Raw genomic sequence first — 13,615 nt, forward strand, 5'->3', positions numbered from 1 at the left:
ATTAAACAGCTTGAAGTTTGCTCTCCTTAAGTTCAAGGTCCTGACTCCTTCCTTTGCCAAGCCTGTGTTCCTTGAGATCATGAACTATACCACAGCATGGCAGCCCAGACTGCCTCCAATCTTAACCTCTTTTGTCATCTCCTCCATGTTGGTGAACAGAGTAACACTTCACTTCTGGTGGGTCTGTCCAATACCTGCACCAGAAAGTTGTTGTCAATGGACTCCAGGAGGCTCCTGGACTGCTTACAGCTCATCATGTTGTTTTCCCAGGATATCTGAGTGGTTGAAATACAACACTAGGATGAGAACCTGTGAGTGCAACATCTCTTGCACATAATGATTGCATTTAACAATCAAACAAACTTTAAAACTATTTTCCCTTTAATTCTGACACCTTAACTTTTCTTAATTGGTATTGTTTTCCCACTATAATCTCAGTGCAGCCCCCATATTTACATAGGAAGGAAAGAGAGCTGAGTAGTGGTTTGCAAGACAAAAGTTAAAGGTGCCCATTTAATTAAGGACCATTTTTTAATGACTGCTGTCAAGTCCAATCACAGAGTTTCTCAAACAGACACTGAGTTCTTTATTTGCATCTTTAGGAAGCTCCGAGCTGCTCATTTCATCTTACATTAATTAAATGAGAATCAATCATTTATATATAATTCATATTATACACAAAGTACAGAGGAGTCTTGTAAACACAGCAAAACACTACAACATCTGTTATCATTAATGCTCTTTACTTTCTGCCATGTTTATCCATGGTCCTGTCAGCAAAGGAAATCCCTCCTTGCTGGTACAGGAATCAGATGATCAGAGCCCAGCTCACCAGGGAAGAGGAGACACAACGTATTCTGATGCATGTCAGCACCATTCTTTATACTCACTGAGAGCTGAAGGTGCTTTTGCCTCCAAATACGACTTACAGTGCTGTAAGTACCTCCTTTTTATGAAAGTGTTACGATCTCCTGGACAACCTTAATTTTGGTAAGCTTAACAGGGTGCGATGAAGATTCATTGTTCAACTTCAATGACTTATAAAGAGCAGCACCATGTTTTCCATCACCCATGTTGTTTGTCCAACATGCTGCAATTACATGTATTTAGACCAGTGATAGTAGTGTTCAAGTACACCCATAGTAGGTGTGTTTCAGGCAAGAAAAGTATTTTTTGAAACAGTGAAAATCACTGAAAACTGACTAACGTTAATTGTGTAAAATAATGAGGGTGAGATGAATCATGGAATCATAGAATCATAGAATCATAGAATCACCAAGGTTGGAAAAGACCTAAAAGATCATCCAGTCCAACCATCCACCTATCACCAATAGCTCTCACTAAACCATGTCCCTCAACACAACATCCAGTCTTTCCTTGAACAACCCCAGGCTCGGTGACTCCACCACCTCCCTTGGCAGTCCATTCCAGTGCCTGACCACCCTTTCTGAAAAGTAATACTTCCTCATGTCCAGCCTGAATCTCCCCTGCCGTAGCTTGAAGCCATTCCCCCTGGTCCTATCACTAATGACACGAGAGAAGAGGCCGACGCCCAGCTCACTACAACCTCCCTTCAGGAAGTTATAGAGAGCAATGAGGTCTCCCCTGAGCCTCCTCCTCTCCAGGCTGAACATTCCCAGCTCCTTCAGCCTCTCCTCATATGGCCTGTGTTCCAGACCCCTCACCAGCTTTGTTGCCCTCCTTTGAACACGTTCCAGGGCCTCAATATCTTTCTTGCAGTGAGGGGCCCAAAACTGGACACGGTACTCGAGGTGCGGCCTCACCAGTGCTGAATACAAGGGAACAATCACCTCTCTGCTCCTGCTTGCAACACTGTTTCTGATGCAAGCTAGGATGCCATCGGCCTTCTTGGCCACCTGGGCACACTGTCGGCTCATGTTCAGCCGAGCATCAATCAATACCCCCAGGTCCATTTCCTCTATGCAGTCTTTCAGCCACACCACCCCAAGCCTGTAGCGTCGCCTGGGGTTGTTGTGGCCAAAATGCAGGACCCGGCATTTGGCCTTGTTGAAACTCATCCCATTGGCTTCAGCCCAGCCATCCAGCCTGTCCAGGTCCCTCTGTAGGGCCTCGCTACCCCCAGGCAGATCCACACTTCCAGCCAATTTGGTGTCATCTGCGAATTTACTGAGGGTGCACTCGATGCCCTCATCCAGGTCATCAGTAAAGATATTGAAGAGGACAGGCCCCAGCACCGACCCCTGGGGAACACCGCTCACGACCGGCCGCCAGCTGGATTTGACTCCATTCACCACCACTCTCTGTGCCCGGCCCTCCAACCAGCTCCTTACCCAGCCAAGAGTGTATCCATCCAAGCCTCTGGATGCCAGCTTCTGCAGGAGAATGCTGTGGGAGACAGTGTCAAAGGCTTTGCTGAAGTCTAGGTAGACCACATCAACAGCCTTTCCCTCATCCACCAGATGGGTCACTAGATCATAGAAGGAGATCAGGTTGGTCAAGCAGGACCTGCCCTTCATGAACCCATGCTGGCTAGGCCTGATCCCCCGGTCACCCTGCACATGCCGCATGATCTCCCTCAAGACGATCTGCTCCATAACCTTCCCTGGCACCGAGGTCAGGCTAACAGGCCTGTAGTTCCCCGGATCCTCCTTACGACCTTTCTTATAAATGGGAGTCACATTGGCAAGCCTCCAGTCTTCTGGGACCTCACCAGTCAACAAGGAGCGCTGACAGATGATGGAAAGCGGCTCGGCTATCACCTCCGAGATTGGTACGTTATTTGAAAGAAAGTATACACAGAAATTTGGGCTTTAGCTTGCTTTGCTAACGTCTGGCAAAATGAATGGCAAAGTTTGAGTCATGTGCTTCTGAAGGCTAAAAAATATTTTCTGTGATTTTGATACAGACCAGAAAAAAAAAATCTCCCCACTGAAATCTCTAAGAAAATGCATTCAACATAAAAAGTGATTTCCCGCAATCTAAATCAGTTCAGACTTATCCCAGAGGGAGCTGCTCATCCTTTCTGCTTATTTCCACCCTGTTTCTTTTATGCCATCTCTTTCTAATACAACTGGGGAAACTGATCAAACACATTCTATACATACCACCCAGCCCACAGTCTCAGCATCCCAGCTGTATTCCTAACCTCACAAATTCACAGTGAAACCATCTCCAGGGTTTCAAAAGCATAACAGCTTTCATGAAGGAGGGCAGTGGGAGCTCTCTTAATTAACCCAGCTTCTTTGTGCATTTCTAGGCATGTCTCCCTCTTTGTTCACCTTCAAGAGTTTAATGCCAGCATAGAAAAAGATTTCTCTTCCATGAAGTAAAATCAGAGTATGCATTCTTATGGGTCTTCATTTTTTCCTAGCAAAGTTTTGGCACTTGGAAAAGCAGCTGGGGCCAAGAATATACATGGAAAAAGGTGAATTTTAAGCAGCCTACAGGTTTGCTGAATACTAAGAGGAAAATTTGGACATCCAGCCAGTTAGGTGAGCATCTCATTACCAGGAAGTCCTTCACTTACCACCCTGGCCAAGAAATTCAACCACAAAATCATCATTAATGTAACTCAAACCTTTCTGGAGGTACAGCAATATGAAATTCAACCTTGATAGCTTTGGTTTTAAAGTTTTTCCTCTTGGGACATAACTAACTGACCTGACAGCCATTTCCTAGGAATGGGTGGATGCAGGGAAAGCAGCAGGACTGTGAATTTTTCACCAGTTCTTTTAAGTGCATGTCTATATAGAGCAGAAAGTTGTGGATAAAGTCATGGTAGGATGGATTCCAACTTCATTGTGTTCTGATTTCATTACCAAAGGTGTACAGTTTTCAACAAGGAAATAATATGATTGTACAGCACATTCAACCTGGGCTCAGAAGTTTTAAGACAACAAATCACCTAAGGATTTGCTTAATTTACAGCAACAAGTTTTTCAAAGGAGATCCCATGTGGATCAAGTTAGAGAAAAACAGAAATGTCTCAACCATTTCTCTCTGGCTACTAATAATTAGGTTTGAAAACTGAGAATCAGTGTTAAAATGCATATGCTTCCCAAACTGAAGTAGTATGCGGCTGGATAAGAGGCAGCAGTCAACTTAAATTTGTAGCTTTTGAAGTTTTGGTTGACTGCAATATTTCTGTTACTGGAGAACTGAAACAAAAAGGCTACACTCTGAGTTTTGTTCAGCTTTTAAATACCACAGTATTTAAAAGTACCACAATGACTAAAAAGAAAGATGAAAACATGAAAGAAACAGAAAATTTTAAAGATCTCCAAAGTGAATTTGTGAAGGTAAGGCAGCTGCGTGCACCAGCCTCTCTGTTTCCTTATCATTATGAAGAAGCTGTCTTCCTTAGTAAGTAAGCTAAGTAAGGGAAGATACTAAGAAATGGTCAAAAGGAATATCTGCAGTCAAGTTTTGACATCAAATCTTTTCTGTTCCTCCTGGACCCTGCTGTTCATGGCAACTTAAGGTATTCTCAAGCCTCATCTCTTTAAGAACTGTTTTGTTGAACAAGCAACATAGATTTTACGTTCACCATAGAAAGAAAATCAGTTGACTACTTTGGCTAACTACTGATCTTTATTTCTTTCCAGTGTAATATCTAACATGTTGATGCTATTTAATAAAAATTGAATTCATTAACACAATAGTCAATGTGATACAAATATTGCTCAATAACTAACTCCTCATTCTGTTTCCCAGGCATAAAGTGATCAAATTAAACCTCAGATGTGTTTCTTCTTGATGCTTTACTGTTCAGCTGTTGTTTGTTTGTTCTCATCATTTTCTGTAGATAATTTTGTAAAAAGAAATGCTTCTTCAACTGTCTTATTGGAAGGCCTTTTTACACATTCTTAATAGAGTATTTATATTCTTTGAAGAGATTGTAGCAGCCCCATCTATTGAAGGGTAATGCTCAAAGAAAACAACAGAAAACACAATTGGAAAACACAGTTCTACAAACACTACAAACTACAGAGACTTCTCTATATTCATCTGAATAGGATTTAGGCTACAAGATCCTGGAGGATAATTTTATAACTTCTTGATGTAGCCTCAGCCTCCTGCCTAAGCACATCAGACTGTGCTTAACAGCTTAGTTACATCTGTGCTAGCAGACAAAGGCTCTCCTCCTGCTTCTGACGTAGTCACTGAGAATTTTGCCATGAATTCATATTACTGTAATTCAGATGTGAAATAAATGTGATGTATATTTTCCATGATATGATTACTGGATTTGGTTCTGGTCAATTACAGCAGCACGCCCAGGGCTATCAACAGAGTAATGATTAATGTCAATAAGCAACACTTCCTGGCATCTGCTGGCTGCCTGTAAAAAAACAAAAAACAAAAAAAAAAAACAATAAAAATGTGGTGGCATCATCAATTTGCTGTCTGCAGCCACATGTAGACTAAGAATGCACAATTGCATGGAGAGCTGAAGCTGTGTATTATGCCCAAAAATAATGGGAGAGGAAACACGTTGCAAAGAGCATGCCAGACCAGCCATGAACATGGCTGTGCTTTAAGCTTCAGCATTTGCCTGTAGCATTGTGCACTTCGCATGTAGAAAACCATCCAGCAGCACTCTGCAAGCACCTCACAAGACAGTGAGTAAGACTCAAGCCTTGCAGCACAGCAGGAAAGAGCTTAAAGTGAAACAGGTATGAGTGATCGCATGCGTGAGCAATTGATCTGGCACAGTGTGCTACTACAACAAAACAGTCCAAGCACCACGAGCAATGTGAGTGCAAGCCCTACTGAAGGAAGCACGAGAGCAGTCTGCAAGCAGCCAGTTGGGCCAGGGTCCTGCTGTGGATAGAGAAGTGGGAAATTCCTCCCAGCATATCCACAATGACTCTCAGTGTTTTAGTGAGACACATTCTGCTTTTCCCCTTCTAGCTGGGCCTTCCAAATCAAGCAAACAGTTGAATCTCCCAAGCAATGATTCTTCCTTGTACCTCAGTGAAACTGTTTTGACTCCTTCTCCTCAGATTTTGATGCCATCCTAGAGACTGAGATGAACACATCCCTGCACCATAGGGAGTAACGATGAGCATCTCTCATCCTTCATTGTTTTGAAGCAGGAAATGGCTGCAGAAAACTTCACAAAGTGCCCAGGCTGATGACATGGGACTGGTGGGATCCCTTCTGGTCAGAACGTAACCCTCAGCGGAACAATCAGCAATTTGGACATCCGAAAATTATTTTATTAAACAGCAGTTGTTAAACCAGTAGGAGGTCTTTTTCCACAACCATTCTTTAAAGCCCAAACATTTCCATGCTTCCTGTAATACTTGTGCTTAGTCACACATTGACAAATGCAAGGGAAAAAAAAACTCCAATCTGTGTGACAGATTTTTGGAACTGCCAAAATAATCTCTCTGAATTTTGCAGTCACTCAACAGCAGGAGTCCAGGAGGAGAGTGTTGAAAACAATCTTGTATTTATTCACTGGAGCTTTTACCCCATTTTTCCTCCAGAAAAGATTACCTATCTTATTCTGCTAAGGATGCTTTATCAAGCAGATTATACACCCCACTGCAGTTTAAAAGGAGCCAAGTCCACTTTCTGCTACCAGGACTTTAAGACTGACAAAGAAAGGAAGATGCTTTGCAATTTAGCCAAAATTTAACATGCTTCAGGTATGGAGACCAAAGGCACTTTTGGAGGACATCCTTTGAAGAGCATCCTGCTGTTTTGCAGCCCACACACTCGTATGAGTAGAAAGTCTCCAGCTGAGTCTGGCTTCCCCTGCTGCAATACATAACATGAACAGACATCACTAGGTCAGAATGCTGAAGAATCTAAGTATTTGAAAAGTATTAAGTATTGTAAGTAAAATTATTAGAATCACTCTCCAAATACCTGGGGAAGGCTGGTTGCATTCACTGGGCATGAGGTTGTATGTCATTAATCCAAAAATCTTTTTGTCTCCACATCAGAACGTCATGGGCTGGCAGCAGGTTTTGTGCAGGATACTTTCCATGAAAAGAGTATGAAGATAAGAAACTGCAGGTGCACTTTTTTTTTTCTTTTTCTTATTGTCATCCCAGAAGACCATGAATTCAACAGAATCTGTTCACATCCATCACATTTTTGAGGCATGTAATAAACAAACAGTGCATCCCTAGGTAGATTTTGAAAGAAAGAGATAAGTCTGGCTATTTTTTCAAAGGTCTGGCTTAGCACAGGGCTGGGATTGGATGTCAACAGTTGTCAACAGCAGCCCTGTGGTCTGCTCCACTGGTGGCACAGGCTTGAGAAGCCGGGTTTGCCACCTGACCTTACTTGACCAGTTGCTGCTGGTTCTCCCTTTTTTCACCAGGTGAGCACCCACTAGCATGAGCAGAAGGCACAACTCTCCCCTATCTCTCTTCCTCAGGTTTATCCTCTCCTTCTCCCCTTTCTCTCTGCAGGACAGCTTCAGTCCCTCCACTTTTCACTTCAGACCAGGCTTAGCCCATTCCATGCCCATCAGAACAATACAAATAACATCTTTAATCAGATAAAGCATTTCTGCAGCTCAAAGGAGTACTGTGAATAAAAAACACATTGAAACCCACGAAGTGCTTAAACAATTAATTATTTATGCCTTTGGGATCATTTTGCTGTGATGGAGCAATAAGTACTATCGGGAAATAAGTACCCATGCTCATTCCCTTCAAAGCATACTCTGAGGTGGCCTTTGTAAATGAAATGAAAAATAAAATTCTCCAGCAAATATGGATTGAGGATTGAGGCTTAATAACATTTTCCCTCAAAATAAAGATGGCATTTATTATAGAAACTGTTCTTAAATTTCCTTGGCCAGGTCAATGCTGTGGTGACCGTGCTGGGGTAAAGCCACAGGGAGCAGTCTCCTGGAGAAGCAAACAGGAGCAATGGAGTGTGCATGATGAGCACCACCAAGACCCTGACCTCAGCAGGGTGAGTAAGTAGACTTAGCATTTTCTACACACCAGATAATTTTTTCACTTCGCACCTTTGTCCTGAGGCTCTCAACAGAGCAATGCTTCTTTTTTTCCCAGACTCTCCAGCTGCTGTAGAGCTTCCCCCCAAATCCCTGTAACTCCTGCCTTACCAATACAAGACAGGAAGGAAACATGCTCACAGTGACAGTCTCAACTGTTTTTCTCCTTGGCCAAAAATGTGGGAAACCTGTGGAGGCAGGAGAGAGAGGTGATGCACATCAGAGCAGTGAGGAGCCATGTCTTGGCGAGCCTGCTGCCTGTCTCTTCCCTTGCACAGACACAACTGACCACGAAACGTGAACACAGGATCAACAGGAGTGATTGGACAGCCCTCTGTATTCACTGTGTCTTCTAGCAGCTCCTCTTCACACAGAATGAACAGTGATGTAGGGCAGATCAGATCAGAGTTGATAAAAAGCTTGTATCAAGCTTAGTTCCTGCCTGTCTGTGCCACATGTCATGCCCGTGGGGCTACTGCATCTGCACAGAGAAGCCATTGAGCTCTCACCATGCACAAAATCCATGCATTGAATTTTCCTTCTTTGCCTCCAGCCATATGCATTCTGCTTCTTGCTAAGTCAAATAATATCTACCATGCTAGCTGTAAATGGCCCTTGGGAAAAAGGAAACCAGGGGGTAGACTGGTTGTTCCCGATCTAAGCTCACCCTGTGCCAATACAGCATATTTTCTAGAGTGTTTTTTACAATTCAGTTTAAATGACTCAACTGAGGGGTTTTGTATAACTTCTGACCACAGACTAACAGTTCTCACAGGAGGTAATATTTCCTAGTGTTTGGCATGAGCTTTCCTCCTTTTCATCTTAGCACTTGTGCTCCTTCAGCAATCCTCATCCACTTTTTTTCCTTTCTTCGTGCTTGCAGCCTACAACTTTGTAAGTGGTCACTGGATTCCCTCGGCTTCCACCAAGTCCTTCACCACGCAGCACAATGCATCACATTCATTACTGTTATGCAAGTACCTAGACAGACAGGCTTTATCTAGCTGTTTTAATCTTTCCCATAAACCAGTCCTTAAAGTCCAACAGTGGTTTGAGTTCTTTTATGTGAATTCCCCCCAGTTTGTCAACATCAATTTGCAATAGTCTGATCTTTGGATAACTAGATCATCACAGTGCTGACAAACTATGACTATTTTCTTTTTGGTAAGTAACCAACTGCATATTTGTTGCATTTTACTAATTGTCCTTATTTCTACCTCTGTTTTTTCACAGTTCCGTTATGCTCCCAGTATTACACTTTTTGTGGTAAACAGCACCAAACACAATCAGATTCTTTAGTCTATAAGCAGCAAAGGTAACCATCATAAACATTTAATACAGCAAACTGATACATGAAACAAATAAAACCCTTACAAAAACATCCTCTCCCTACACAAGTCTCCTGGCAAACCGAGTGCAAGTGGTCAGCAAAGCCATCAAATCAAAACCTTATCTTTGTGAAATATTCTCCTGCTCTGCTCTATGCTCTCTCCTCACAGAGCGAGTAGACGTTTGATTAGGTACAGATTTAAACACAAAAAGATTTTCCAAGCCTCAGTTCCAAGTTCCAAGCAATTACCCATTTGCTGGGTGTAACTCTCTGCGGGGTCGCCCAACTGGGGAGCAGAACAGAGGAGGCCCTTCACAAAGGAAAAAATATTCCAAGTGTTTCACCTCACAAGGAGTTCTTGAAAAATGTGCTTCCCCCCAGGAGACCTGGAGTTGTTTGTCTCATTCAAGGGCTGAGCGTTTTCCTCTCACTGGCAAACCGGCAAAGTAGTTGCCTGCTCATGCAGCTGAGTGAGTGGAGCTGCTCTGAGCTGACGCCAGATTTTCACAGGAGCTCCTAAGGGTTCCTCTGTTGCCACCTGATAGTTCTGTCTACCACTTACTGAACCCTAGGTTTTGACCTCAGATAGACTGAGCAAGATGTAATCACCTTTTCTGCTCACCACAGGTGCTGGCAGCAAAACAACTGTGCAATCAGGGCAAAAAAGACTCAAGTAGTACACTATGGTCTGCCCTCAGAGCAGCCTTCCTAAGAGAGACTGCAATTGTTAGGTTGGTGGTCTTCCAATGACTGCGCAATACCGCCTCTGAGGATCTCACCTACAGAGAATAGGAGCTAACACTGGGCCCTGAGCTCTCAGATAATCAAGATTAAATGCCTTTTTCTTAACACTAAAACCAAGCCTAGAACAAGAATCTAACAAACTAGCTCTGACTAGATGACACCAAGTGGTCATTGCAAAATTTACATTTATTATTACTGGATCACTTTGGAAAAGTTTCACCCTTTGAACTGTAGTTTTGCAGCTTTGCTATTTGAATAATTTTATTCTTTCTTTTTTTTTTTTTTTTTTTTCTGTGGGAGCCAGTAAGTCTGAGTATTTTGAGTCTAGGAAGTGTGCTCACACTCTTAAAAAATACAAGAAAATATTTCAACGTAAGTTGCTATTATATTCAAAAGCTGTCCTATTGTATACTAGCAAGATGCAGATTTTAAACACTATGTATTAATTTAATTAATGGTTAATTAAGTGACTAATAACAAGGTTATACAGACATACTTATACAGAGCTCAATGAAAAGAATCCTATTAGCAAAACATCACAGGGCTTTAAATGAGACATTACATGGACTAGTCAGACAGTGAACTACGAATTAGCATCAAATCTGTTACACCATTTTTTGAGAACAAGTGTTCGTCACTCCTTATACTCTTAGGTTTATATTATCTCTTACAAAATGTATTTGAACATATCTTTACTGGGCAATATACTTATGATGTAGGAAAAGAGAAATTAGAAGCGGGTTTTCTGCTACAATTTTGTGTACAATGTAGAGTTATATACACAAATTTCAAAATGGATTTTTAAAAGTTAAGTCATCTGCTGGAATGTCTTCTGTTAGGATGTTTTCTTTTCTCCTTTAGATGACTCTGTGAAATACTTCTCTGGTCACTTTGCCAGTAACCATGAAACCCCAGCAATATATCAGAAGTCCAGCCAACTCCAAACTGCAAAACTGACTACGCTAAAAATTAACTCAGCAGGTTCTTCCAGTGATTTTGAAGGGCTTAAATTCTCCCTCAGCTATGGATCCTGAATCTGTTTGGGCACACATGTATAAGCAAACGCTCTCTGTGCCCACTGGGAAGGGAAAACAAAGAAGCAGGTAATAAAATGGAATGTGGACACACTCCCTTCATTCTACAACTGTTCACAGCAGTGAAACTCCACTTTCTTTCTACAGAGTTATCACATCAAAATATCTCTCATTTTGAATCTGATCCCCGTAAAAAAATTGTGCTTTAAATAAAAAAATTGTGATCTGAAGGAGAAAGGGAGAGCAATATGAAACACAGAGCGGAAGGCAATCTGCACTGTTGTCTTTCTTCTATATGCACTAGTGACTGCAGGTACTGTGAGGATTTACCCCTGTGCTATCTGTGCAGGCTTGCCCTGAGGTACAGGGCCATTTGATCAACTGAGCTACACCAGCCACTTCGTAGGTTTTCTGCATGAGAAATACACCGGGGTCATTCGTTTGCCGGAATGTGCTCCCACTTCTCATGTTGCACTTTATGCCTTGGTCAGTGTTTTGTTAGATGAACTGGTCTGTACTGTTTCAACATTTAATCTGCTTGCTGACCTTTCAAGGTTCCTTTCTGTCGCGTTCATTTCCTCATTGCTATTACAGGTCTTCTAAATTTTAAATAATCTTACATGCTTTGTTTAGCATCTCTACAGTAGTCTGCTTACTTACAATTTATGATCAGTACAGAAGAAATCAATGGCCCAACCAGCTCTGTCATTTTTTCTTTTGATTGTAATGCACTGCTAGCATTTCCTCTTTGTATTTGGTCTGTTAGCTGTTTTTCTCTTCTGAGATCATTTTAACTAGCAAAAAGTTAGGATTCCTGGAGAACCCCTATCTGGAAGAGTGATGCTGAAAATCTAAGTGTTGTGGTTTAACCTGGAAGGTGGCTCAGCACCACCATGAGCCATTTGCTCACTCCAACTCTTCCCAGTGAGATAGAGGAGAGAATCACTAACTAAGTAGAACTCATGGATTGAGCTAGAACTATTTACTAAGATAGAGAAAAGGAAAAAGATCATATAAATGTGTGTGTATATGTGTGTGTGTGTATATATATATATATGTATATACACATATGAATGCATATAACAAGTGATGTACAAGCAATTGCTCACCACCCTTGGACAGCTAGCCCCCCAGGCAGCAGTGGGGGCCAGAGATGAACTCCTCCCCCTTCATAACTCCTTCCACTTGATGTAACATGATACAGAATATCTCTTCAGCCAGTTTAAGTCAGCGGTCTTAATTCTGTTTCCTTTCAGCTCCTTGGGCCCTTCATTGAGAACAGCCTTGGGTCTGTATAACACTGCTTAGCAGCAGCTATAAACATCAGTGAATTATCAACACTGTTTTCCTCCTAGAATCAAAACATAGCATCATACCAGACACTCAAACAATTCAATCCCAGCGGAAGCTAAGACATTACATCCAAATAATTTATGCTATTTTATTTTCTGGTATATGAACAAATGAAGCATAGGTTTGTTAACAACAAAAGTAATGATCTCCGGGTGGGTTACTCTAAGTAAACACATGAAGCACATGTTCTTTCGCAGTTCTGAAACCACAGGAAAAGCAGCACACTGGATGGAACCACACCCTGAGCACCTGCTGGGAACATGTCTTCAGAAGGGGGACATCCAAGTGGTTTGTACACATTGTGCAAGTACTGGCTTACTTCAGGTTGGCACTGCACTTAGTCTGAGTGATAATCCCATCTCTACGGTGAATAGCAGCAAGATTTTTCTTTGTCCTTGTTATTACTATTAGGGCTGCCTCTCAGAGCAGGAAAGTTTGTCAGCCCATTTCCTCAACAAAGAGTCCACATAGGAAACGTTCTACTTCTGCTCCCTTTCCTCATCCCCACCCGAGGCAGGGAGATCTCTGGAGCTCATCCCTCTCACCTCTTTCCCCCCTGACAGACCTCAGGGCTGCAGCTGGTGCTTGGAATTCCCCTATCAGGAGCAAAAAATCCCCACTGATTGTGTCAACCCAAGTCATCTACTGAGGTGGACGCCTGCTCAAGACCAAGTGCCACTACTCTGAAAGGTCACCTTGCAAAAAAACCATGTGTGAAATGCCTCCATGCGGGGGTCTCAGCCACCAGGAAATCCAAGGATGAGGTGAAATTTTTGGGAGTTTATGGATATGGGCATATCTAGTAAATAAATACCCAGGTTTGCAATGCCTGCCGTTAGGCCCCCCAAAAATGTGAAGGCATTACAGGAGATGAACTAGCAGGGAGAGAGGGAGGGCAGATAATCTGGCTTTAGTGGACCAGCAGGAGAAGGGAGGAGAGAGTGAGTGTGGTAAGGCAGAAGGCAGGGATGAGGGAAGAGGAGGTCTGGGAAGGGCCAAGGAGGGAAGACTGTGTTTTGGGAGGGAATGAGGGTGTCAGCAGTGATGTGGTCAGAGCTGTTAACCAGAATGGTGAGCCGGACAGCCCAGAAGCAGACAGCAGAACGTGTATGGGAAGCTGGAGGGAAGCCTCCACAAAGTCTTGTCTATCTAGCAGGAGAATCAAAGTACTCATTGCTCTGATAGGAA

At 42.6% G+C, this 13,615-nt stretch overlaps 1 long non-coding RNA gene across 2 annotated transcripts; it reads right to left on the bottom strand.

Moving 5' to 3' along the window:
- Window positions 1-4,587: 4,587 nt before the first annotated feature.
- On the bottom strand, window positions 4,588-12,110 carry LOC122163705. Of its 2 annotated transcripts, none has more exons than XR_006170023.1 (3): window positions 6,862-12,110; window positions 5,955-6,750; window positions 4,588-5,323 (listed from the first exon to the last, which is right to left on the bottom strand). It is a non-coding gene; the product is annotated as an uncharacterized LOC122163705 (long non-coding RNA). The 2 variants fall into 2 exon arrangements; XR_006170024.1 differs by lacking the exon at window positions 4,588-5,323 and having other exon boundaries at window positions 6,182-6,750; window positions 6,862-7,123; window positions 7,979-12,110.
- Between the last annotated feature and the right edge of the window lie 1,505 nt (window positions 12,111-13,615).

This window comes from Centrocercus urophasianus, unplaced genomic scaffold (assembly GCF_019232065.1).
Source record: "Centrocercus urophasianus isolate 14NV4802_14NV808 unplaced genomic scaffold, USGS_Curo_1.0 seq_10, whole genome shotgun sequence".
Classification (NCBI taxonomy): Eukaryota; Metazoa; Chordata; class Aves; order Galliformes; family Phasianidae; genus Centrocercus; species Centrocercus urophasianus.